The sequence below is a fragment of the Pogoniulus pusillus genome, chromosome 16, assembly GCF_015220805.1.
Source record: "Pogoniulus pusillus isolate bPogPus1 chromosome 16, bPogPus1.pri, whole genome shotgun sequence".
NCBI lineage: Eukaryota > Metazoa > Chordata > Aves > Piciformes > Lybiidae > Pogoniulus > Pogoniulus pusillus.
The window spans coordinates 11,548,083-11,573,131 of NC_087279.1; the positions used below are offsets into that span (position 1 = coordinate 11,548,083).

General features: G+C 44.2%; 2 long non-coding RNA genes across 2 annotated transcripts; one reads left to right on the forward strand and one right to left on the reverse strand.

Annotated features, from left to right (window-relative positions):
- Positions 1-3,248: 3,248 nt before the first annotated feature.
- On the reverse strand, positions 3,249-17,147 carry LOC135182408 (uncharacterized). Its single transcript, XR_010305191.1, has 2 exons — positions 16,939-17,147; positions 3,249-5,177 (listed from the first exon to the last, which is right to left on the reverse strand). It is a non-coding gene; the product is annotated as an uncharacterized LOC135182408 (long non-coding RNA).
- On the forward strand, positions 15,378-16,545 carry LOC135182409 (uncharacterized). Its single transcript, XR_010305192.1, has 3 exons — positions 15,378-15,619; positions 15,800-15,884; positions 16,408-16,545. It is a non-coding gene; the product is annotated as an uncharacterized LOC135182409 (long non-coding RNA).
- Positions 17,148-25,049: the final 7,902 nt, after the last annotated feature.

Genomic DNA, 25,049 nt, shown 5'->3' on the forward strand with positions numbered 1-25,049 from the left:
GATTTCCTTGGGTACCTTCCAACCCCTAACATCCTCTGATTCTGTGAAGAGTGTAGGCAAGCAAGGGAATAGAGAAAGGCAGAGAGAACGGAGGAAAGGTCACAGGGAGATTCACTTAAGAATAATGAAGAAGGTACAGCAGAAACAAAGCGCCCCTGGGACTGAGAGAGCAAAGCAAAATTACAGTGAGGGAAAGAGGCCACCTTTCATTTTGAGTTCTCAGTACACTGCAGAGTCAGCTCTGCATTTCCAGGTCTCTGTTCATCTATGTAAGGGTCACTCTTGAAAAACAAGCTTAGCCCTATAGCAGGAGAGTGGAACAAGACACAAAAATCACCCTTATTACACAGTATCACAGTATCATCAAGGTTGGAAGAGACCTCATAGATCATCAAGTCCACCCATACAAGACTGTCTTTGCTTCCTCAACACAAATGCATGCATGAGGCCTGTTAGCAGTCACAAGCTCAGTCCTCTGCCTATGTGAGTGTGGCCTCAGAACACAAGTAGGCTTCCAGAAATTTCTACTGTACAAGTAAAACTCCCAGGCACTTCAGGGAGCTTGATGCTAGCTTAACTTCCAACCTTCTGCTCCTCAGAGACAAAACCATTGCAAACAAACTTCCGAACACAAATGGAGACACAGCTGGCATGCACGGACACCAGAGCAGGAACTGTTCCTGCACATGGGCTTTCACAAACACCATCCTGTCCTGCTCAGCAGCTCCACAACCCACAGAACAATCATGAGCACAGCAGGAGTCAGGGAAATCCAGGCCTGGTTATACAGAAAATTCACTCTTGTGCTAGTTCGAAGCTAGCTAGAATGTTTTGGTGAGAAGGATTAGATCACAGGCTGTGAAAGAGAAACAATGGTGATGTCTACTTCACTCACAGGTTTGCTGAGATAAGAACAAAGGTAAAAACAGATAAGGGAGCTCGAGCACAGCCTGAGCTCTGAGCTGCATTTCTCCCTAACCTCACCCTCTGTCTCTCTGATCAATCCACTTTGCCTCTTAACCCCCCTGGCTGATCCTCCATTCTTCCTTGGGACACAAGGCAACGTCTGGAATAAGGTGGAGGGGTGGGAGAAGGTGGAAGGGCAGTTGGGAGCCCCTCCTGGGGACTCAGGCTTCTGGGAGGGGAGTTGTGTTTCTGTATTACCTTTTACCTTGTCTATTTCTGTATCTAACTGTATATACTGTAAATATCTGCTTGTATATTGTGCTAAGCTGTAAATATAAACTTCATTCAAATTTCCAGAGCCAGCTGAGTCTGGTCTGGGTGATTTACAAAGCAAGGGGGGGGGGGGGGGGGCAGGGAACACCCAAGCCACCATAACTCTCAAGAAGCATCATTTTCAGAGGGGACTGATCCATGCCCCTCAGGAGAGCTTCATGCTCCAACACACAGGTAAACTCTGGGGTTGCAGCTGCACAGAAGCTCTGTCCATCTGAAGCAGATCTAACTTGTATTTCAAGGATGGTTTCAGAGTCCTAACCATGCACAACATGGCACTGAAAAAATACCACACAGCCTTTCAACTGCAAATCTGCTGTGCTGTTTGTCTTTGAGTCAGGAGCCAGAAGGGATCAAAGCACCAGTTTCACGGATTTCTACCCTCAACTAAGGGGCAACAAAGATGCTGGCTGAGACCTAGACCATCTAAAGCCTATTTCTACTTCTGCCCTGACCTCTCAGCCATTCTGACATGGTGTCCTTGGGCTCCAAGTCCCTTTTTTCATTTTTTTTTCCTCACTGGTATCTAATAGCAGCTTCCTAGGTGTTGGCTGCTGGACAGCAAATGGCTGTAACATCAAATGCATCCCAGAGTGCAATGTAATAAATGGAGCTCTGTATAGAACTGCATATAGGGGAACAGGCAACCAACTCAACAACCTGTAGTAATAGAAGAGTAACATTTTTATCATAAAATCTATATGAAAGGAAATTCTCATTCCTTACCCATGAAAATTCACAATTTCTGGAAAACCAGTTAGTTGGAAATGTGTGATTGTTATCACAGGTTATCATGGGCTCAGTGAGATTCCTCATTTCACTGCAATCAGTCTGTGACTCAGAAATGGAACAACTGTAGGTGGTACCTGTAAGGCCACGGTGCAAGGTCTAAAACCACTGGTATCACGCTTTATAAGCATGCCTTAGTTATTCTGCTCCTTCCTGTAAACTCTCCTCCATCTTGTGAGCACAGCACAGATGGGTTCAGCTGAGAAGGTTCTCATGGATTTTTAAATGATGTTTTGTGAGCCTGACCCAGCTGCCAACACCTCCTCATCACACAGGATACCTGTGCTCTTTTGCAGCAGCTCTGGTTTTCCCTTTTAACCTGTGCTAAGAAGAAAACATTAGGTGGAAAAGTTTACTTTTCCAGTTACTGTTTTTCAAGATGCTGCCTGGCCTAGATCAGTTCCAAGAATTGAGGCAGGCGAACAAAGAAACTTTCACAGGCTCAGCAGCAGCATGAACATCACTGCTCTGGTGACTTCCCACGCTGCAGCAAGAATTTTCACAACCCAGAACGAGACCACACGCAACAAAGGCTGAGCAACACATGCAGGGAGCTGCTAGCAACAGCACCTTCAGAACCTCCACAGACAGCAGAGGCAGGGGCAGCCTCCTTCACCCTGTTGTTACACTTCCTCAGAATGGGTTTTCAAGCAGAAGAACCTTCCCAGCACTGCTTACGCAGGCAACTAACCAAACCACAGTGCTTCTACAGTGGTGGCAGGGGGAAGGCAGGAGATATGGTCGGTCATTCATTCAGTTCCCTCCCACAAAGCCACACTCTCAGACAAGATTCACACACGCACAAAAAACAACACCAAAAAAAAACCAAACAAAGAAACAAACCAACCAAGCAATCCACAAAAAAAACCCAACCCAACCCAAACAAACAATCAGTCAGTCAGTCACTTCTGTGAACTCTGCACAGGCACAAAAGTAATTCAAAAAGCCATCTCCTTACATGCAGCTACCAGTGCCAGCTTCAAAAGAGTGAATTTGACATACCAGATTACTCCAATCCCTTCACATGCACTTTAACAGATGCCTGTGCTGGCACTTATGGTGAGTTTGTTTTCTTTTCCAGATTATTAATGCACTGAGGAGCTCAAATGAGCAGCCAGCCCTCATCAGACCTCCACTGAGAAAGTAAAGCCCCCAGGCAGACCAAAATCTGACCAATGACCTCTGTCAAGTGTGAAGTCCAAGCCAATTTTAGGCATAGAGGAAAAGGAAGAGATTTTCTTTCTTCTCTGAATACAGAAAGAGAAAAATATTGAAAGAGAAATACCTTTGGACTACTTATCTTCTAATTGCATTCACTGAAATAGCAACAGAAATGCCTCCATCTGCTATGTTCTGGTCACCTGAATCTGTTAATCTGGATCTCATGAGATTCATTCCTACCATCAGACCCAGATAAATGTGGCATTGGGGCTATGGCTGTGACAGTCACAGCTGCAGAATAACAAGCTTTGAAGACAGCAGCAAATGAGCCAGTGCATTGCCAGTGAGCCAGTAACAATCTGCTTCCAGAGATCTCTGCCTGGGGACCCCACAAGCATCAATAAGCTCAAAGGATCATGAACTGAACCATAGTTTCAGAACAGCCTACAGTACACTGGTGAAACTGAGGTATCAGAGAACAGTGCTTGGCCCCAGTCATGCAGCAAGAAACAGAATCCAACTTAAAAGATTATAAACTACATATTCCTCCTCCCTATCCATAACAGAAAGGCAGACCTTCAAATGAGTAATTTCATTTACTGACTGGAATTTACCCTACATCCCGCAGACTCTATTTGGTTCTAAAAGCACACTATCAAACGTTTGGTTCACCAGTGCACAGCACCGTGCTGTTAAACACCTGCAAGATACCCTTTAACCAGGACAGCTTTGGGGCAGCCTGTGGCTGACAAGTTCTTTGCACTCCTAAAAGCAGCACTCTCCTGAAGCACAGAGCCCAGGGAGGACATGGTCACTAGAGCCATGCCTGCTCTCTGAGCAGCTGCTTGTGCTTCAGTTCTGATGGGCAAGATAAGAAAATAAAAGGTGAATCTAGCATCAATCTAATGAGCCTGGGTTAGATCAGGGATGCATCTGGCCAACGATGTGACATTGTATTGCAGAGTGGCTTCCAGCCATATGGCCCCAGTGAATGAAGAAAGCCTTTGTTCCTTTCTAACAAAGCCCACTTTGTAGCCTCTCTTGGTGCAGTGAGGGTTAATCCAGGGGAGCAAACAAGAGGGATGAAGATTGGCTCATCTTTTCCATTCAAGCAGAAAATGCTGGTTTCTCGATGCTCGGTGTCTCGGTGACTTCCAGGAACAGTGAGCTAAACTCAGCTGCTCTTCCCAGCACCAGCTGAGGGGGCAGCAGGGGATGGAACACAGCCCTGTTCTTGGAAGGCAGGAAAAAATAAGGTTCTGGCAGAGCTCTGCAAACTCTCCTCTCTCCCTTCTCCCTCCTCCCCTCCTCCAAAACCACTTTCAGCATCTTCCTCACAGTACAGCTGGGCTGTTTTTTCCTTTTATCAAACAAACATAAGAGCAATGCAAGAAAACTGCCAGCAATTCTCAAGCAGAGAGGTTAAGTTAATCAAATAAATAAATTATAAACTCATCTCCATCAGCTCCCACAGGCCTCATGATTTTGCTCTGTTTAGTGCATGACCTACTGTACCTCTTAATATTTTCTGTTAGATAAACACAGAAAGCTATAGAACCATCCAGCTCGTGGAAATCATTTTTGGCTGCTTTATCTTCATGCAATAGGAATTCCAAGGGATGATTGGATATTTGGACTTCACCCAGTCTGGCTGTCTGTGAAAGGAGTAGACAGTAACCTCATTGCTATTCTTCTATGGAAACAAACATCTTTTAGAGATGACAAGGATCTGGCTTGTAGGTACAGTGCTCTAAATGAGATTCAGGGAAATATTCACCAACTGTGAGGAATGTGAGGATAGCCTCGAGGCACACAAAAAAGTAAAACAGAAATCAGACAACAGATTGAGTTTGTTCTCCACATGCTGTCCTTGAAATACAAGGCAGCAGCGTCGAGTTGTGAAACAGGGAAAACTCCTGCTGCAGAGCTTGCAGTGAGCAGCAGAGGTAGAGGAGAATCCACACCATCTTTCAGACTCCAGCCCAGCCCTGTGGAAAAGCAGAACAAAGCCTGTGTGTGATAGCTGTGGTAGGAGGCCTCAGCTGAGCACCCAGCAAACTGGCTCCCTTGCTGGGTGCCTTGGCCAATGGGCCCAGGAATGAATGGGCCATGCAGTGGCTCAGACCTAAGAACTGGGCACCCTGAGCCAGGGCCATGGCATGCTGCCACCGAAGCATTGCACCAGAAGCTGTTCCCTGAGATATACAGGAGCTGTTCAGCAGATAAGAGGTCTGCCTCCAGCACAATCAGTCTCTCATTTGTTACAAGCGTTCCCTGCACTTAAAATGCTATGGTTTTCCACCTGTTTGGTGGGTGGGTTTTTTGTTTGGTTTGTTTGGATGGGTTTTGTTTTGTTTGTTTCCCCCACCTGCTAGGCAGAAGGAAGATGCAAATCTGCATGGTTATTACACAGGACTCAAGTTCTCTGCAATGCCAAGGCCATACACACATTTAGAAGACAAGCACAGGCTTCCTTCATTGCTACCTTTGATGAATTTCAGGACTACAAAACACCACCGAGGGAGCAGCACAGACAGCAACACAGTCGGCAACAAACTACAGTAAGAGCAGTTTATAGGTGGTTGAACATTTTCCACTTGCTGATTTCCAGGTTCTCAGACACCAGCTAAGAGATTGAAATCCTTTGCTTTCCCTCTGGGACTTGTAAACTCCCCCAGCATGACACAGCATTCATCTCTCCTACCTTCAGTTAGAAGCAGGAAGCAAAGAGTTGGGCACTAGGCTCATCTTCCACTGTGTGAAACAGTGGTGCCCCAGCTACTTGCCTACAAATCAATGCAGATGTGCCGATCTACACTGAGAAACTGGTTCATTAGCTAGAATTAAACAGAGGCCCAAGCCACAGCATTTCAATTTGAACAGTGCTCTTGAACACCCTGTTCAGTTCAGGAACTGGGATTTGGTTGGTGCCTTCCTATATTTAGCGTACAGTAATATAATTGAAGCAACAAAATTAGGTCCACAAATAGACTGGTTTCTCAGTACTTAATCAAGGACTTTTTCCTGGAACTGCAGAGGGCTGAAATTAAAAGAAAAGAATGTGTGGTAATCAGCCCCATAGAGGCAGGAGGAAACCACCCTGAGTTAAAACTCCAAACACATTCTGGCCAGCTGAATGTATGTTTAAATTAAACGTGGCTTCATGGTGACCCAGGCCAGGGATTGCATGAAACACTTCACAGTGCACAGCCCACGTACAATGAATCACTGAGGAGATAGAATTCATGGTCTGCAATTCTCCCCATCTCTTCTGCTCACACTGTCAGCAACTGTTCAACCAGCAGATGGAACAGCCTCTCATGAGCAGAGTACACACCAAAATAAGTCCTCCAAACAGGTTCTGACCATTTAGTTTCAAAACTGAAATCACTTCCCGCATGCAGAAGCTACTGACCTAGCAATTTTTTCCTGTGTAATGTGGGGTCTCCACTGGTTCAAGACAGATGAGGTAGAAAGATACACTGGTAGAAACCAAATTCCCATTCCCTGCTACTGCAGGAGGCAGATGGCGAGGCCAGGGCAGGGAAAGTGAGAAAGTAAGGAGAGAAACAGGAAATGGGAACCAGACAACAGTAGCATATATTTAAATCAGCAACTGTGTCTTTGAGTCACCCCATAGCAAGACAGCTGAGAAAGGTCCAGCTAGCTCCCCTCCCTGCAACAGAAAACAGCACAGGACTCTAAGGCTTAATCTAAAAATCACTCAATGGAAGCTCCAAATACTAAGAACTGATTAGATAAAGCTGCATCAGGGAAAAGTGTTTCTTGTGTAGTGCAGATCTTTCCCAGAGCAGGTCTGCTAAACACTACATCAAAATTAAGCTTCCATAAATATTAAAAAAGCTATTTGCAATTCCATTTCTAGTTTTGTTCCTTCCTTTTATCTACTAGCGAATACTGCTTTCACACCATCATTAAAGACACCAGCTTGATACCAGGGAGAATAGATTAGGCCACGAATCTTACTCATAATGAGTGGTGACGAACAATGTTAGGTACAGAATGCACTGTGTGAGAATGCCCTCACCTCCCAGTTAACAACACAAAAGCCTCTCTGATAGTCACAGGTACTAGCATTTCCCAGAAGAAAACTGAGAAGAAATCACTCTCTTCAATTACACAACATCACTGAGTGTCAAGTACATTTGAAAAGTACACATCAAATGTGGTTCAGGGAAGCACACTGCAGCGTTTTAAGAAAAGCCAGGCTACCTTCCTGTTGGGAAACAGAAATGGAGCTGCCACCCTGCCACTGTGGTGACCTCATTAAAGCTGAGGACAGCAGAGTTGTAATGTGGGGTACACGAGGAGCTGCGAGGCAAAGCTGATGGGGAGGTAAGGGACTGATACCTTTTATTACACAATTCAAAGCAGAATCAGCACATGAACTGGTTTAATGCCTCAGCCTTGGCCCTGCCTTCCTTCTTGCCCCTAAGGTGTGCTGTTCCTCTAACCAGGCTTCTCCTTACTGCTGCATGCTTTGGCAGCAAGGAGCTCAAAGGCACTGGCCAGAAAGCAGCACTCAGACTGTCATCCCTGTATCTTTGAAGAGCTTCCTTGGGCAAGGTTTCACTTTCCTGCTCCAATTTGTTACCTAGGAGCAGTCTGGGCTTTCACATCTCATCCAGACCCCCAGCCCACAGTGAGCAAAGCTCTGCTAGTGCCCTAGTGAAGACACAACCACTACAAAGAAAGGCATTCCTGTAGTAAATCTTACAAATCCTTTTTTGGGTGCAAAGGGTGGAAAAGTCCCTCAGGAGTCACAGGCAACAGAGCCCCTGGATAGTGTCTCAGCAAGCACGAAAGCTCAACAGTAAGCATGCCTTTTCTTTAGCAGGGAGGCACAAAAAGGCTGTACAGACTCCATGTTTTCCTTCCTAGCCCATCAAAGTAGAGTCACCATTTCAGCATCTGCACTATCAATCAGAACATTTCCAAAGGAAAGTAATTTGTGAATAAGCAGGAGCTTAACTGTCCAGTGGACAGAGCACCCAAAAATAAGCAGCATGCTCCCACCTTCCACTGGCAATTCAAAATCGATATTGCTTTGGGGATGATGCCTTTGAATCTCACACAGCTCACTTCTCTCCCAAGCACTGCTTTGTGGACTTTTTATGACTCAGAACCTTCTGAAGATCTTTGCTTGACTAACTCAGTTTTCCTTTTGGCATATTGAAAGCCCAGCCAAAAATCCAGTGTCCTGGATTTCCCTAGTATTAAAAATCGCCATTTGCAAACCACTTATTCTCTTAGAACCTCCGCAGGGGCTCTTGCCTGCAAGTTATCTGAACATGGACTTTCTAAAATGGTTATTACCAGTCAGTGTTTTATAATACTTTTCTTCCTGAGGCCTAGCAATTTAGAAATTAATTCATTATCCTTCTCTGATTCTGCTGTATTATTCTGCTGTCATCCAAACACAGATCAGAAATACTTACTAAATGCCTCTACTTATTTTCATCATCATTAACAATTGCACCATTTCCATTTCAAAGAGGCCTTACACAATTCTTTCTCTGTTTCAAGCAGAATGTTTAAATTCTTTATCATCCTTGAAGACAGCAGCCAAGGATAATTTTACATTCTCCTTTTCATTTCCAGTTTTCTGCACTTCGCTTCTAATTTATATTAACCAATCTCCCTCCCCTTCCACGCTGCTTTTTTGTTCTTAATGCTGTCTTCATCACTGAACAATGATCAGCTTTAGTGAAGCAGCCTGTTTCCTGCGGGCAAAATCACAGTTCTTTGCCATATAATGCACTCTTCTTAGTTATTAGAGTATCTAATTCTGATACTTTTTTCCTATAAAGTGCTATCTAAGTTTCACTTGAAAAAGCTTTTAACCCTGGGTAAATGATAACATTACATAATTACTTAAGAAAGCCTTCTCGTTGTTTATTTTCAGTGGGGTCACAGTCACACAGATACTACCAACCTCCAATCCACCTCTGAAATCCTTTGCTCTCAGATGTACTGGGTCTGTTAAAACACTATTCAATGATTACTTGAAGGTCATGCAGCACATAAATCCTCCCACTCTGTGAGGTTGCACCTGCTGATTTTCGTAACCACCATGCACTTTACCTTCTTTGGATGCAGATTCCTGGACTCCAGTTGCACAACACTGACTCCACTTAAGTCAGTGTGGCAGCCGGGACTAACATGTACCTCCACCCATACCACCAAGTGAGAACATTTTTGCTCTCCTTGGAATGCAAAGCTTCTCCCTGCTGCTCTGACTGGATGCTAGGCTTAGAGGTAGACCTTACCAAAGTGCCCCCAAAACGGATATGGAAGAAAGAGAAGAAAACTGTCATGGCTAGAAAACACCAGAGAGGAACAAAGCACGACCCTGAATTCTGCAGTGTGTTGATCATGATGCAGGCTAGGGATTGAGATATCACTGCTCTTGAGGGACTCCAGCAAGAACAAAAAGAAAGGCAAGGGAAGAAGTCATCAGTGAAAGGAGAAGAAATATCTTATTGACTCTTTTTGGGGGGCAGAACCTTCCTAAGTGAAACTCAGAGGAGAAAAAGAAAAATGGAAAAGGATTAAAAGAACTATGGCATTTACTGAAAAGCTTTTAACTTCTAGGACCACAGATCTCTCATGACACCCAGCAATAAATTGTTGCTTTCAACATTTGATTGTTTGGTCAAACAGCTTCCTCCTGGCTTCACTGAGCCATCCTATGCAAAGCCCCTTCCGAGTGGCCAACGCTAACTGCATAAGGTATCTCCAGCAGGCTAAAGTCAGACCCATCAACCCTTCTGCCTAGGGAACTGGGGTTTTCACTGCAGGAATCTTTGTGTCCTCAAACAAAATAGATACTTGCCTATGCCCCTTGTGAATATTCTTAAGTCAGAGCACAATTTTACAGAGTTCTTCTTTGAAGAACTGCATATTCAAATCTTAGAGAAGGTCAAGAAAGAGGTAGGAAAAAGACCCTAGGATTGGAATTTCACTGGACAAATTAGTGGACTTGATCTTAAAGAACTCCAGGTACTTGGTGTGTTCAGTACCAACTGCAAAAATCAGAATCCCCAAATCACAATACAGGATCAGTGCTGTGATTCAGTCAAATTTTTACCTACTTCTGACAGTGCCCAAGACTTCAAAGGGAAGTAAAAAACAAATAAACAACCAAAATCCCATTCTGTAGAATTAAGGAAGAGGTTGTTTTGAAGACTTGTCCTGTGCTGGCACTTTGACCCTTCTGCTTTCCCCAACTCTCTGCTATCTTGTCATTTTTTGGCACAAACATTCCCAAAGACAGATCCTGAAGAACGTAGCAAAGATCACAGAACACAGCAATTTGCTACCATGGAGAAGGTTCAGACTTAAAGGTAAAGACAGCTGTTAGAAGCTGAACAAAAGCCCTCAGCCTTCTCACTTACATGACCAGCACTAAGAACTGACTACTACAACCAGTACTGGAGCAACTCAAAATGCCTGTCATAATATAATCGAGGTTGGAAGGGATCTCTAGGTTGCATTTAGTCCCTCAAGTTAACTCAAAGCAGGTTGCTCAGGTCTTTGTCCCTGTGAGTTTTGACACACTAGGTCTGCCGTGAGTTAGGCTGCAAAAGAGGGGACCAAATCCTGGAATAAATTGCTGCATTTGCAAGTGTGTTTTTCCTAGTTATAAAGTGGGAGTATTGCTACAAACCAGGACAACCCTTTAACCACAATTCCTGAAAGCCAAACTAGTGTTTACTCTCAGATGTGAACAGTCTACTGCCAGAGAGAACAGCCAAGGGCTCCCCCATGACCTTCTAGCTTCCTTAAGTGGTTTCTAAATGGTACTCTACACTCACAGACAATCCATTCAGTGATAGAGAACCAGATCAAATTGAAAGGTTCTCTCCTCGATGCTAGATATGTTTGACTCACAGAAACAGCACAAAAACACTAAAGAATTACTTCAGATTAGCATGCTACACAACCACATTTCTTTTAAAACCTCCTCAGCTCCATCCTATCCTATACAAATGGAGAGCCATTCTAAACTCAGAGTAAATCTGTCACCATCCTGATCTGTCTCATTTTCAATTTTCTCACTAATGAACTGGTGGAGAAAGAAACCTGCCTTTAGTGGCACTAGTCTGACTTTAAATACCAAAACTATGGATGCCAAGAGATAAGACTTTCCACTGAGATTTTAATTCCTTACAGTCTTCTCCACACATTGCTCACCCAGATATGTTCTGTGGATGCTGTATGAATCACGCACCTGCAATGTACATCCTGCTCTGCCCAGAGTCATTATCTCATAGCCTCCTACCAGTGCTTCAGTTCAAATCCTCAAGTTCTTTTGGTTCACCATTTAGCCTTGTGAGGTCTTAGAGCATCACTGTTTTCTGCCTTGGTTGTCTGCATTATCAAAGGTAAAGTTAAAGGGACAAGTTAAAAAAAGGGGTGGGGAGAAGAATATTGCACTATTCTGCCTTTAGAAGCAAGGATCTACCAAGCAAAGTATATTTACTCTTCATAAATCTACTCCTGGTAAAGTTTACTTTGCCACAAAACACCAGAGACATTCATCCTGTGGTATTCTGAAGCTGCAGGTGTTCTTGAGGAGTCTGCTTTGCAATGAACAGTTCTTCACTCAAACACTGTCCTTGAGACTTCTCACCTATGTGGCAGAGGCTGTTAGGAGGTCAGAGATCTAACAGGGATTATAGGAAAAGCTTTGGTCTTGCCCTGGGACAAGACAGACAGATTTCTCTGCCTGATTTTCTCTAATTGTTTCATGCTTTCCTAGAGATAATTGCTTGTCTGTACGTTATTAAGTTATTGAAGCTGCCTTCACTGCAATCTTCTTTCAATTGGTTGAACACAGGCAAACTCAAAAAGCTGTGAAGACCTCTGCATCAGAACATCAGTGCCTACCCACTGTTATTATTTCAGAGCACTGTTTTGATACTTCAGCAATTCACTTAATTCACTACCAACACAATACAGTTTACAAGGGACATGTTTATGGCTTTCAGTGGTTATTATCTCTCAGCTTAATCTTATCTCAAAAGTGTAAGACCCACACAGAAACATCTCTCAGCTGGATCCACCAACTGCAGGAAAGAAGTACTTTGGTAAAGTGAAGAGATAAAGAGATCATCTCTGTATGTTTATGAACACATATGCCAGTGGTTCCTAAACCGTGGGAACTGCCAAAGCAGACACTGTCCATGTCCCTGGGCAAATATCTCCATGAGCACAGTTCAAGTCGATGGGGATATAGTTTGGTAAATGAAAGGATGCAGTGTGGGTCTTGCCTCAGGACAGGGAAGATGGGTCCCTCTGGGAAGGACTATGGTCTCTTAAGGGTTAGAACTGTGTATGATGTGAGGGTGTAAACACAAACCTGCCTATACACACTGAACAGCACATTTCCAGAGGACACTGTGTCATGATCTGCCCTTGGCTCCAGCACTGAAAACGATGGCTGCTGCTAATACCTGTGGCTGCTATTGCTGCTGCCTGTGCCACACAAATCTGGGAACCCCTGGCACAGGTTACAACCGCAGGCTGAATTCCTCTTTGATACTACTTAAGCCAACCTGAGTTCTGAGAAACTGTTGCCACATGTTCTCTCCATGACACACTGCTTAACAAACAGCTCTTATTTTGTGTTGGCTTCAGTGTCAGAGTAATTTCCCTGTATGGTCCCACACTCAGTGCTTTGCAGTGGAGTGACTTGGAGCCAGGTGTCTGAAAGACAGCTATATGCTCCTCTAGCTACATACAAACGGAATCAGTAACACTCAGGGACCTTCCTATCTATTGGAAATATTCACCTACACAACAAAAACACCATGAGAAATGCTTATGTCTTTTAAGTCTCACTTAAAGTGTCTTATCTCACACAAGTCTGTCCCAAAGCCATAAAAAATCTCAACATCCCTCAGATCTGAGGCTGATGACAGATTGGGTTTAGCAAGCAGCCACCACTTAGGTCTAGCTGGCTGGCTGACCTGTTAGAGGTCCTTACTTGCAGTGCCATCACTCTCTAAGATGTGAAGGGCTGTTTTCACCACAAAATCACAACACATCCTCCTACCTGTCGTGACTTAGTTACAGACCACAGAGCTCTCCAGGAATGAAACATTACCCACAGTGATCAGGGGATTCTGTGCTGTTGCCCAGAGCAAAAAGCAGTCTTTGTGGAAGGGTTCTAGATCAGCACCCTGACCCTTCACCCAGGAGAAAGGCAATTACGGTTTCAGCGCTGCTGTAGTTTCCCTTCTGTGCAAAGGGAACTCATAGGAGGTGATGGTGTGAGAATGCTTGCCACAACAACACACGTCTCTGAGAAAATCAAAGAGCATTTGTCCCTCTTTCTGGAGCCTGTCTTGTTCTCTTCTAACTGGGTCTCATGAACTTTGAGATGTGCTGCGTAGTCTCCCACTAGCCCAAGCTTTCAGGAAGGAGAAGTCAGAGAAGAAAAAGCCATTTATGAGAAAAGGTGGGTTTTGTGGGAGCTCATTGAGTCTTTAGGGTATGTGACTATTTACTTCTGCTCTAGCTGTACTTTTACCATTCAGCAATAACAGCTACAGCTTTTTTTTCCTCCTTTGTTTCCATTTAAAATTACTCATTGTTAACTAGGCCTTAGCTTGAAATGCTACCTGGCTTACATAAGTGAGAAGACTCTTTATGCAGCATTCAGTAACAACCCCAAGAAATCAGGCTAAAGCCAAAAGGCCTCTTCACATCAAGCCATCCTGTTCACATGGAGCTTTGTACCCCTGAGAGCTGCTGCTACTACTAAAAGTTCTTCTCATGAACTTTTGTTCGTGAGATATTTACATTACTGTTTACCAGACACTTGAGGTCATTACAACTTAAATATCTTGAACATTATGCTTTCATTCTGTACACTCAGAATTAGTTGAAATTCAGTGCTTTTGGTGAAACTGAGAAATAGATTTATTAAAGTGATTTTTTCATCCCTCAAATCCCAAACAATCACATATAAATACTCCTATTTATTTTTTTTTAAAAGCAATTAGCATTCACTCAGATTGGCTTCTACCACTCGTTGCTAACTCCTGGCTCCTCAGTCAACTGACCACAACCAACAACTCCTGTTCAACTGGTAGTATAATACAGCACCAGCATCTTGCGGGTTTTGTGATGCCTTGCTGCTGCCTTGAATTCTGCTGTGCACAGAAACAGTGCTTTGGCAGAATGTCTGAGTTTTATCCTCATCTTTGCTTCACTGTCACAACAGGAAAACACTGGAGGCAAGTGTGTTCACCGAGCCCATCACACAAAACCCAGACACAGAGCAAAGCACAAGACGTTAGCCAAAGACAACTCCCCTGGCACACTGCAGGAGACAAGAGAGCCTTGGGCATGCCCCCACTCTTTCCCTGCAGGTCATTCCCTTGTTTTCAAGCAGGCCCTTGCTGCCTACGTGACCCAGCTAATGCAGACACCTAATGCAGTTGTCAGAACGGGAGATGGAGGGTCAGTAGTAACAGCAAGATTCACTCCATCTCAGCTCTATGACATGGACAGTGGCTATTGACCCATTCTTAAACCTAGCACACTCTTTTCCTGCTGCTTCCTCAAAGTGAAAAGAATAAAACATTCATTCCTGGCTGTGGCAGCAGCTCCTGACCTTGCAGGAGCCCAGTGGGAATTGTTGCCACCCCAAAGATGAGAACTTGCTGATGTGCTGTGAAGAAGGACTTGCAATGCTTCCAAAACCATAACCCAGCTTTCTTTTCCCATTTGTTCTGCACCAGATGCTGTGCTAGATGAAACCCTAAGAGAAAAAACGTTTTAGCAACTTCTCAAGGGGCCTGAAGAACAGACCTCTCCTGCTCAGAGCTGCTATGGTCTCTGCTCACTGGAACACTGAGACAATGAAGTTCACTAGCAGGTAGTTGGTGTCTTCTGTGCTGTGGTGTCACTAAATCCTGTCTATTTATGTCTACCACAAAGGCCTTTATGCATGGCACAGCCTCCTGAGTCAGCAGCCTCAAAAATGAAAGGAGAAGGTTTGCCCACTTTAATTAAGGTCCCATGAGCCTTGCAGTGCAGGATTTCTCAGGTGCTTTGCCTTTTTCCCTGTTTCCTTGTTCAACCACACCCTGCAAGCACGACTCTAATGCTCAGAGCTACTCTTTAACTGCAGATGCCTCTGTGAGAAAAGAGCATGGAGATCAGGTGCTGGTACACAGGGAAGCAGGAGGACAAGGGGCTCAGGTCACAGCTGGATCACTCACTGGGGAAGTTCTGCTAGCATGCCTCAGGCATGAACGCAACACAGCAGCCTGCAGCACAAAGAGCTTGGGAAACAAACATAATGTAAAGCCGTCCCTGGTTTTACACCTCAGTGCACCTTTTGAGCAAGAAACCTGAAATACCACCAGACCATATGAGGATCATACACACTGCTGTGAGTGATACTAAGTCCTAGCACTGCTCACCTGATTGAGCCTGCCCACGTTTATGGGGCTGCAGTACTTAATCTGAACTGAGACAAGAAATAAGCAGCTGAGAGGTCCTCATTTCATCACAGAGATAGTTTGAAACCTGGAACTAACCTTAACAAAACATGTTTGTTAACCCCCAACAGCACTGTTCAAAGAAGAGAAATGGCTGTTTACGTTGCCGTTCTGCTGCTAGGGAAGTGAAACTGGGAAGGTTGTCACACCATCCTGGTAAGCATTTACTTTCTCCTGCAGCTACTTCTTCTTTCCCAAAGCTTTCAGCACAGCCCTCTTTCATGCTCCACTGTAAACTAGATCACTGTGTACCTCGTACAATTTTTGTTACACAAAAGCTGTACTGAGCACATTATTATTTTACACACTATCCTTTCTCTTCAGTATCACTTGTGAGATCAAAGAATAGAGTTGATCTCAGCTAAACATAAATGCCTGCTGCAAGTCTGAACCAGGCTGAGGTGCAGATATTACACTCAGATAAGCTGAGCTCTGGGCGCTCTAAGCTGCAATAACCATTGCACATTGAGGCATCAATGCCTAATGTGCTGTTCAAACCACAAATCAGCAATACTACAGAATGAATTCAGATAAAAACAGTCAGAACTCTGACATTTTTAGTCAAATCAAATGTTGTCACTACTGTGAAAAAGAATTTTCTTTTCCAGCATTTTTAAGGACTATGCTAATTTTTCCATTTCTTGTGCAGATCTATATACAACCTTTTCTTTTTTCACAGATGATAAACCCCAAACACTTCCATTTTCAAAGCCTATCAGAGTTGGTCTGATTATCTTCTCTGAAGAAAGACCCCAGAACTACATTTAAGCCTCATCTTTCAGGTACACAAGAGAGGCTGGATTGCCTTTTAATACACATGAAACAGTAAGACAAAACAAAAACGACCTTGTGCTGATATAATTACCTTGGGAAGCCAAGTCTTTCACCTGTGCTTAATTCAACAGAGAGGGGAACACTAGGAAAGGGAGTCTATTTCAGAGAACTCTGCAGTTAACTGCAACACTGAAAAAATAACATCACACACAATTTTCCACTTCTTCCTTCCTTGCTTGCACAGGAACAAACACTGCCAGTATTTGGAATAACCAAGACAAAGTTAACGAGGCACCATTTTGCCTGCACACTGTCAGAGCCTCATCACCATCATGCTGACCAGAACTGATCAAATTGCTTCCTCCTCATGCCACAGTAACTCCTTACTACTCAGTCATGAGGAAAGGAAGTAAACACATGAAAAATTTATTCATACCTGCTTTGAAAGACACCTTTACTCTGCCAGAGAGCTGTAAAGCAGCACTACTGCAAACCAGATCTGTGACCAGGCTGCTCCATTTGCTCTGAGCAGGAGCCATATCCTTGAATTAGTAGCACCTGCCTGGTTCTGAGCAATACCTGTGTGAAGGGCAAGCATTTAGCAGCCCTCATAGGCTAGGTAAAAAGACCACTTGACACAAGTGTCCCCCAGTTACCAATTCAATCACTTAAATACTTCACAGAGTAACCTTCACAGAGGTTATCCATCCCCAACCTGGACCAAGCTCAGCAAAATTCTGGTGACAAAACCCAACAGACCCAGGCTCAAAAATCAGAGCATTCTCAAATGATCAATTCATCGGTTTTTTTGTCACTTCAAAGGCAGTGAGAAAAATCCCAAAGTATTTGATGCTCCTCAACCTATGTCACAGTACTAAATCATAAATACAGTGCTTGGATATCCTTTTGCTAAAGCTACTGAAAAGTCCCTGAGCTTCTAATCTGCAAACAAGATGTCTGCCAGCAGAGACAGGAGTTTGGAGACAAGCACCCACATGAACTGGTATGATCAGAACAGGTGATGCTCCAAACACTCTGTAGAGATTTTATCAGAGCTGGGCAGGCAACTGGCACTGCATGAGTCACTTGGCACGTGTCACAGCAGCATTAACCCTCTTCAGTAGTGTTAGGATTTGAGGTGGAAAACCACACGTGTGTTGCAGACCAAGGCTGTGTGATAGGTCACCTACATGGGGCTGCATTTCCAAAAGGTGCCAGCGTGAATGGTTCAAGTATGGAGAAGGTATAAACACTTCAGAAAAGTGATTAAAATGAGAAGCACTACACCCTCACAGAAACAGATTAGAAGAGAAGCACCTCACACAAACATTGTGATGTACCATGATACTTAACTTCTATCGTCTCTGCATGATATCCCTTATCCTGACCCAGGCAAGTGCCTCATCACCTGCAAGGGCTATTTTGCTCTTCCTAGTCAACAGCAGCAGAGAAGAGTCAGATCTAAGGCACAACACTGAGGCTAGTGTAGTTCCTGATTTGCATAGGGTTTTCTCAGAGCATTGCATCATATTAGCTCACTTCCTCAAGTAGATTTCCCCTCCAGAGTCTGGTACTACTGGCTTGGACACAGACTTTGGCATCACATCTTCCCCCCCACTCCTGACTGTTCAGCTACATTTAAATCTAACCTTCAGGCAGTGGACAACACAGAAAGCAGACTTCCTTGCATTCAGATGTTAAAAGGAGTGCCATTACCCATAACCTAGCTAGAAACACAGACATTAAAGGTAGATGCACACCAGTAGTTGGATCATACCTCTCAGCTAGGCACTGAGCACTGTATTACAAAGACTGGAGAAGCCCATGCTTAGCCACAAGACAGGAAAAAAGGAGGTGACCCCACTGTCTGTGGCATCCTTCCTCACTTTTTTAGTTCATCTTGTAATGCCACTTGCTCCTTCTTTTGATCTGCTGCATTCTCACAACAAGGCTGCAGGCCTGAAGTGAGTATGGGAGAGCCTCCACATCCCAACTGACCAAGACTTGCCTCCCCAAGTATTTCTAGACAAAACGGTACAAAGCATGGTGCTGTGGCACTGCTCACAGTTGACATATTTTGAGAAGAGGCTACAGGGATGTGCTGAGTTCCATCCTGCCACACTCATTCCCCATCTGCCATGTGGGAGGGTATTTACAAACCCCTTAAAGCTGGTTTCTCTTTCACACTCCACACTGAGCCAGTGTCTTCAGTCTGAATTTATGAGCACACTCTTTGGGATCCACATACTCCACCCTTCATTACTTAGACTGAAGCCACAAGAGCTGAAGAGGCTCAAGAAGTATCTCTGAGCAATGACCCTCACCACTGGCACAAGTAAAGACCTAAACTCAGCCTGAAGAAGGTGCTGTGTGTCATTCTGACAGGAAAAGCAGGACTATACTTGTGTGTGGAAAAAGAATCCCCTGATTAAGAAAAATGGCTTGGAATGTCTTTCAATCCAGCCATCTCTGCTAACTAGCAAACATCATTCAACTTTCTTGTTGGAAGTCTGCTTGGGCTGTTGCAGGGATGTCTGCTTTTCCATCCAGCCGAGGGTGGGCCTTGCCACCCACTGCTTGCCTTTACAAGGTCCCAGATCTGCAGAGCAGCCCTTGTGGCTGTGTAAACCAGTCTAAACACGTCTCTGTGGCTAATCCCTTCAGGAAGCAGATGGAGGATGTGGCAGTGACAGAAGGTAAAAAGACACAGCAAACATCTTCCAAACATTTCCATTTCCCTGAAGGCACTGCCATTCTGGAAGGTCCACAGCTGAGACAGATTCTCAACATAATTTAGAGGAGACCCTCAGGACACACAGCTCTAAGCGTGCAAAAAAAAATAGTTTTGAAACTGAGGGCAGACTCAGGGTAAAACTTGAGTTTACAGCTACTCATTTGCCAGTGTGGTAGCTTGAGGGATTCCTATTTACATTCACTGTGAGATAGATTCATCTTAGTTATGGTTTATTGAGGCTTTCATCTTCATACTAAACAGTATTTGTTGTATTCACCTCTTCTATTTGCCTCAAGACAAGGCCATGAGCTACTCAGCATGTAGTAGACTTCTTCCAAATGCCTCTATGTTGCTCAGGACAACACTGTCAGACAACTTGGAACAGAGACGCTCCTGTCATATCTGAACAGGCATTGTTTGGACAACTGAGGACAGAACTTTCATCTCTCCAGAACAGTAAGTCTCTAACTCCATTTTTCAGATGTTGCAGAAATAGAAAATTTCTTTCTCCTGCAGATTACAGATCTTGGTCTCATGGAAACCAACCACAGGTTCTACCTTTCGGAGAACAGACAGCAATTCAGCCTTGTCACAACAGTATCTGGAGTGTTCAACACCCCAGCCATTCAGAAGAGTGAGGTAATTTTGTAGGAACCATTCTATAATAAATTCACATCATTTAATGTTGATACCCTTCCGCTGAAAACACAGTCTTAGCTCATTGTGCCACTCTACCAGTTAACTATTTCTGGCCATCAAATTGTTTTGTAATGTTGAAAGACACTGCTGGGCAGATTTTGGGTAAAACAGTGCTCATTTCCAGACAGGGTATGGCAGAATTCAGTTTTGAGCAACTTTCTGTCTTCGTTTATAGTAGGTAAGACCAGGAATCAATCTGCCTTGGTCTGTCAGGTCAAACAGGGAAAAACATCCCTCAGTCAATAGCATCTGCAGGTCCTGCACCCCTGAGGCCTGGCCTTAATCACACCACTTCTCTGCACCAAAAGATGAACATGAAACCAAGGTGCCAAATCAGCGTGTGCAGAGGAGACTTATCTTCACCGTAAGTAGGCCAAATTGTCCAAAGGCACTGAAAAGGTGAAAGCTGAGAGCTCAAGCCTCTGTGTAAAGGACTCTAGGTGACAAGCTGAGCTGCAGAGGACTAGGCTCATAGTCCTTGTCAGTGATTAAGATCATGTTGATGTCAGTCCCTCAGGATTTCCCTTATTCCTGCCACAATTTCCTACTGGCCCATGGTCACTTGAAAACACAAGGATAGAAAGCTTTAATGAGCTGGAGAGAAGAGAAACTGGCCCCTTTTGAAAGGCCTATAACTTCTCACAGCATTGAGAAAGAGCCTCCTCCGGGAAATGCCATTTTTATAGCCACTTAATCCCTCCTGTGCATTGACTCCATTGATTAAGGGCAACTTTCCAATGCTCTGCTTAGTTTTACTGCCAGTCAGGATCATGCTGAGGAACAAGTACGTCTATTACCAGGAGAAAAATGCTGCACAGAAAACCAAACTGAGCAGAGCCACACCATGTGTGTTGTGGCAACATTCAAAGGAGCAGCAGATTCTTTTCTTCAGATTGACAATAAAGCTCTTCCAGCTTTCTGTCATATCTCTGAAGCTCTCTAGGTCTGTGTCCAGAGGGAGTGGGAAGTAAATTCACTTTCCCCCGATTGCCTATGTCTGATTAGGAGCTTAAGAGTCTTGCTCTGCCTTGTTTTCATTTCTCACTCTTCTATCCAGATGCATTGTCTATTTCTTGGTTGCTACTTGTACTCCTCATCTTAACTCCAAAAAGCTGCCATTTCCAAGAATCTCTTCCTATATACCACCATTAAGGGCTGAAGTTGTTCTAGCTGGTTGGTTTTTTTGCTTATCTACTTGCATTTTCCTCTCATTTTCTAGCCTGAAAAGTTCATCCTGTCCTCGTCCCTCAGTTCTGATCCAGGCTGACACTGTAATTTGCAAAATACTTTGAAGAAACTACTTCATGGCCTCTGAATCAAAAAATTTCCTGACACCATTTTAACAAGCTGGCTTGCAAAAGGATCCCAGCACCAACTCTGACAAAGGCAGCTCTGCTAAGTTTTGCTAACCTTCCTTCAACAATTTCTTGCCAAATTGCTCTCTTGGGAAGTCTCCAGCAAAATTGGAGACATGCTAAAAATATGTCCTAAAATCTACCCTAATCTTCTGTGAATGAGTGGCACAGACACAAAGCAGGCACAAAGACAGTGCTACTCTACTAGAGCCACCGAGCAGATCTGTGCCAAAATGGAGCAGAAAATGGCTGCGACTGGGAAACTGGAGAAGGGAGATTTAGCATGGTCCTGCTGTGCAAGTTTTACTTCTAAAAGACGTTGAGAAAATGCTCTGAAGTTAGTCAGTTGGGTCTCTGTTCCTAAACACAAGACACAGCCAAGGCTGGATATCTTCACAGCTGAGCTATCCTGAAAGTCCTCCTCCTCCTCTCCTGCAGCTGACTTGTAACCTGGCTATCGATTCCCACCACCTCCTGCCACTTGCCCTCCTGCCTAGACTGCTGGGTCAGGCTGCCCAGAGCATCGACATGCACAAAGTAAAATAAGGCCACGTGTCAAAGATTTTAGTTTACTCTCCCTTTGCTACTACAGGCTCCTCAGGATTCTTTACAAAGCACCTTTGGTTTCCAATTCTCCCTTTGAGAGACTGCTCCAGAATCTCACTCCTCTAGTGGTTGAAAATCTAATTTCCAAGCTAAGTTTATTAATAGTAAATTTGTGCCAATTTGTCCTTGTTGCCAGAACTGATCTTCATAATAAAGACCTTTTCTTCCCCTCTAGTATTTACTTTGCAATGAAGTGTTTACAGAGAGACATCACATTCCTCTCCCAGCCTTTGTTTTGCTAGGCAAAACAAACTCATCTCTTTTAGCCTTCTCATCTGCTGAGCTTTCTGGCCCTGCGCTGCACCTGCTCCTGGGTGAGTGCACTTTTCTGACAGAACTGTACACACTGTTCTTGGCACACTCCTGCATCCTGGTTTGAAAGCTCCTTACCTGCAGCAGGACTGTCTCCTTGAAACTATCCTACAACCACATCAGCCCTGACACTTCTCCACTATATGTTCCTATTGCTCTCAAAGTCCCTCTGCTGCCTCCAGCAGTCTCCTCAGTGCCCAGCTCATTCCCTCCTCTACTCCCAGCTCTTGGTGTACATCATTCCTACACTGGCTGAAGCTGCAGACAACATCAAGCTGGGTTGTCAGTTCCATGTTCTCTGTGTTTCTGTAGGGCACTTCCACACTCACTGCACGGCACTTCCACACTCTCTGCAGGTATCAGTTCTGCTCCTTCACTTTAAACCAAGAAAATTCCCACAGAAGACTCGCCTGATCCTATGTGTCCTTCCCTTGGTAGATTCTTCTGAACACCACTGACCCTCTGTCTCTCAACCCTGGATGCTCTGAGGCTCAGTCAGTGGTGCCAGAAGCACATAGTCTCCCCTAGGCCCTTAAATATAAGGCCCTGTTGAGATGTACACAGTCCTTCCCTGGACTCCCAAGCTTCAATACGTAGCCAAACAACCCCTTCAGAACGGCCAGATACATTCATTGATCCTCTCATGCTGCCATGAACACAGAGGAACACCCATTTCTTAACAGGGACCAGCTCTCCTCTGGCTTTCTGCTAATGAAACAGCAATTCCTGCTCACAGGCAAAATTCTTGCTGACTTCATTACTTTGGGGTTTCTCTGTAGCATCCAGCGTCAAACACATAGCTGTGATGTCTGCAGGACATGTAAGGGCAAGAAAAGGCATTTTCATACTTGCATAAAGAATCAATTTGGACACAGCTGAACCCAGATCATAGCATAGGCAATAAAGAATTCTTCTGTTTTACAATCCTTGTTCATATTCCATGAATTGGGGCAACCAGGGACATCTGTTGTCTTGTGGAAATAAAATTCAGAGGAGCATACCCATGGGAACTAGTCCATTGCTATGTAAGTGGCACAGTTCCAGACACTGCCCTCATATCCTGTCTTCACTCATGCACTGCTCCCAGATCCTTGCAGAAATAATGGCCTTAGGGTCACACAGCACAAATCAGTTCATGAAATCTGCTTGTTCTAAACCAACAAAAAAACCTGTCACATATCCTCTTATTTTCTGCATTTGCAACAAGGCTGTCAGCATCTTTATTTCTGACTTCTGGAGAGCTCAGCCCTCCCTGCTAGGTAAGCCTGTCTTTCACTGATACCATCAAGAAAGTCTTTACATCAGTGGAGAAGGGTGAACGTGGCAGCTATGTCTTGCCCAAGATAGACCAGTTTCAGCAGTACACTGCTGACTCTTGCTTCTCTGCTGAGACACTTTACATCTTGGAACTACTGATGTCTCGACTGCCTACAAACTCCTTTGAAAACATCTTCCTCACAAATCCCATTGCCCCTGCAGTTCTCCGCCATGCCACAGCTCAGACATACTCCTCCAGGATACTACTGCCATGTTGAACTTGTTTGCTTCAAACAAAGCAACATACTGCTTCTACAGTTTAACTATAGCTGGGTGGATTGAGCATAAGACAAAATCTTCACCTGTACTGTGAGTCATGCTGGAATTCAGTTTACCACACTGTTGCCTCCCACTAGTGTCTGCAGTGACAAATGCTGAAAGGTAAGCACAGAAACACTGCTCTCCATGAGAGTGGCAAAGCCTCACTCACTAGTCATCAAATCTCAGTGCAAAGCATGACAGGAAAGGGAACTTTGGCTCTATTAATTCTGTGGCCTCCTTCTCATACAAATTAGTTCCCTGCTCAGGTCATCCTGAGTTTTGTTGGAACTCATCTGTGTTGCTTGTGTGGGCAGCACCTTGGAAAAGGTCAACAGGCATGACAACACTTGCCATTTCCTACCCATTTCCTTCCTCCATGGAAGAGGTCCAGTAGTGACAGCACACTGTCCTTCCCTACGTGAGGAGCAGAAAAGACAGCAGCTGTTTGAACAGCATGCTCCTGCCTCAGGGCAAGGAGAATTATTTCACACCTGACTTGATGTCCTACAAACAGCACAAAAGCAGTGTGGGAGCAGAGAAGGGCAGCTTGTGGAATGAAGAAAGTTCTAGGAGTTCCATTATGGATTTAAGTCCTAGTGAGGAACGGATATCCAAGTCTCCGTTATCTGCAAGGGTGGGAAGCATAACAATGAGTGCCTTTGCTGGGACAGAAAGCAGCCAGTAGAACACTACCATCAAAACATTCTCTGGGGAAGAGCTTCTTTCAAGAATAGATTTTCTTAAAATTTGTTTTTGAAAGACCACTGGCTTTGATAAAAGTTCCTGCCAAAGCTACTTGGAACAGCTTTGTTTCTGGCAGTCCAGAAGCTCTATTTATTGCAGAACTTCCAAACAGCACATGCTTTTTTCCTTTCATCCCACATGCAATTGTTATTACCTTGTCCTAATACAAGAGAAGCAGTGAAATATTTCATTACTTTATAGATCATCAAGATGAATTGCTCTTTCCTACTGATGGCAACTGGACCTGCTTTTCTAGATGAGGGCACTCCTGGGTGTTGTAATAACGGTGCCAGATCTCCATCACATTGCAGAAAAAGGACTTCTTGTTCTAAAGAATGAGATAAAGGTTTCAGTCATATTAATCAGCACCTGTTCCTATGGATTTTAAAAGAGGTAACTACCTACTGCATTGTCTTACATGATACACATACTGTGACGTGCTGTTAGTCTTAACAAATCAGCAGTACAACTTAAAATGGATCTAACTCCAAACAAAAACTCAGAAATCCCCAAGCAAAA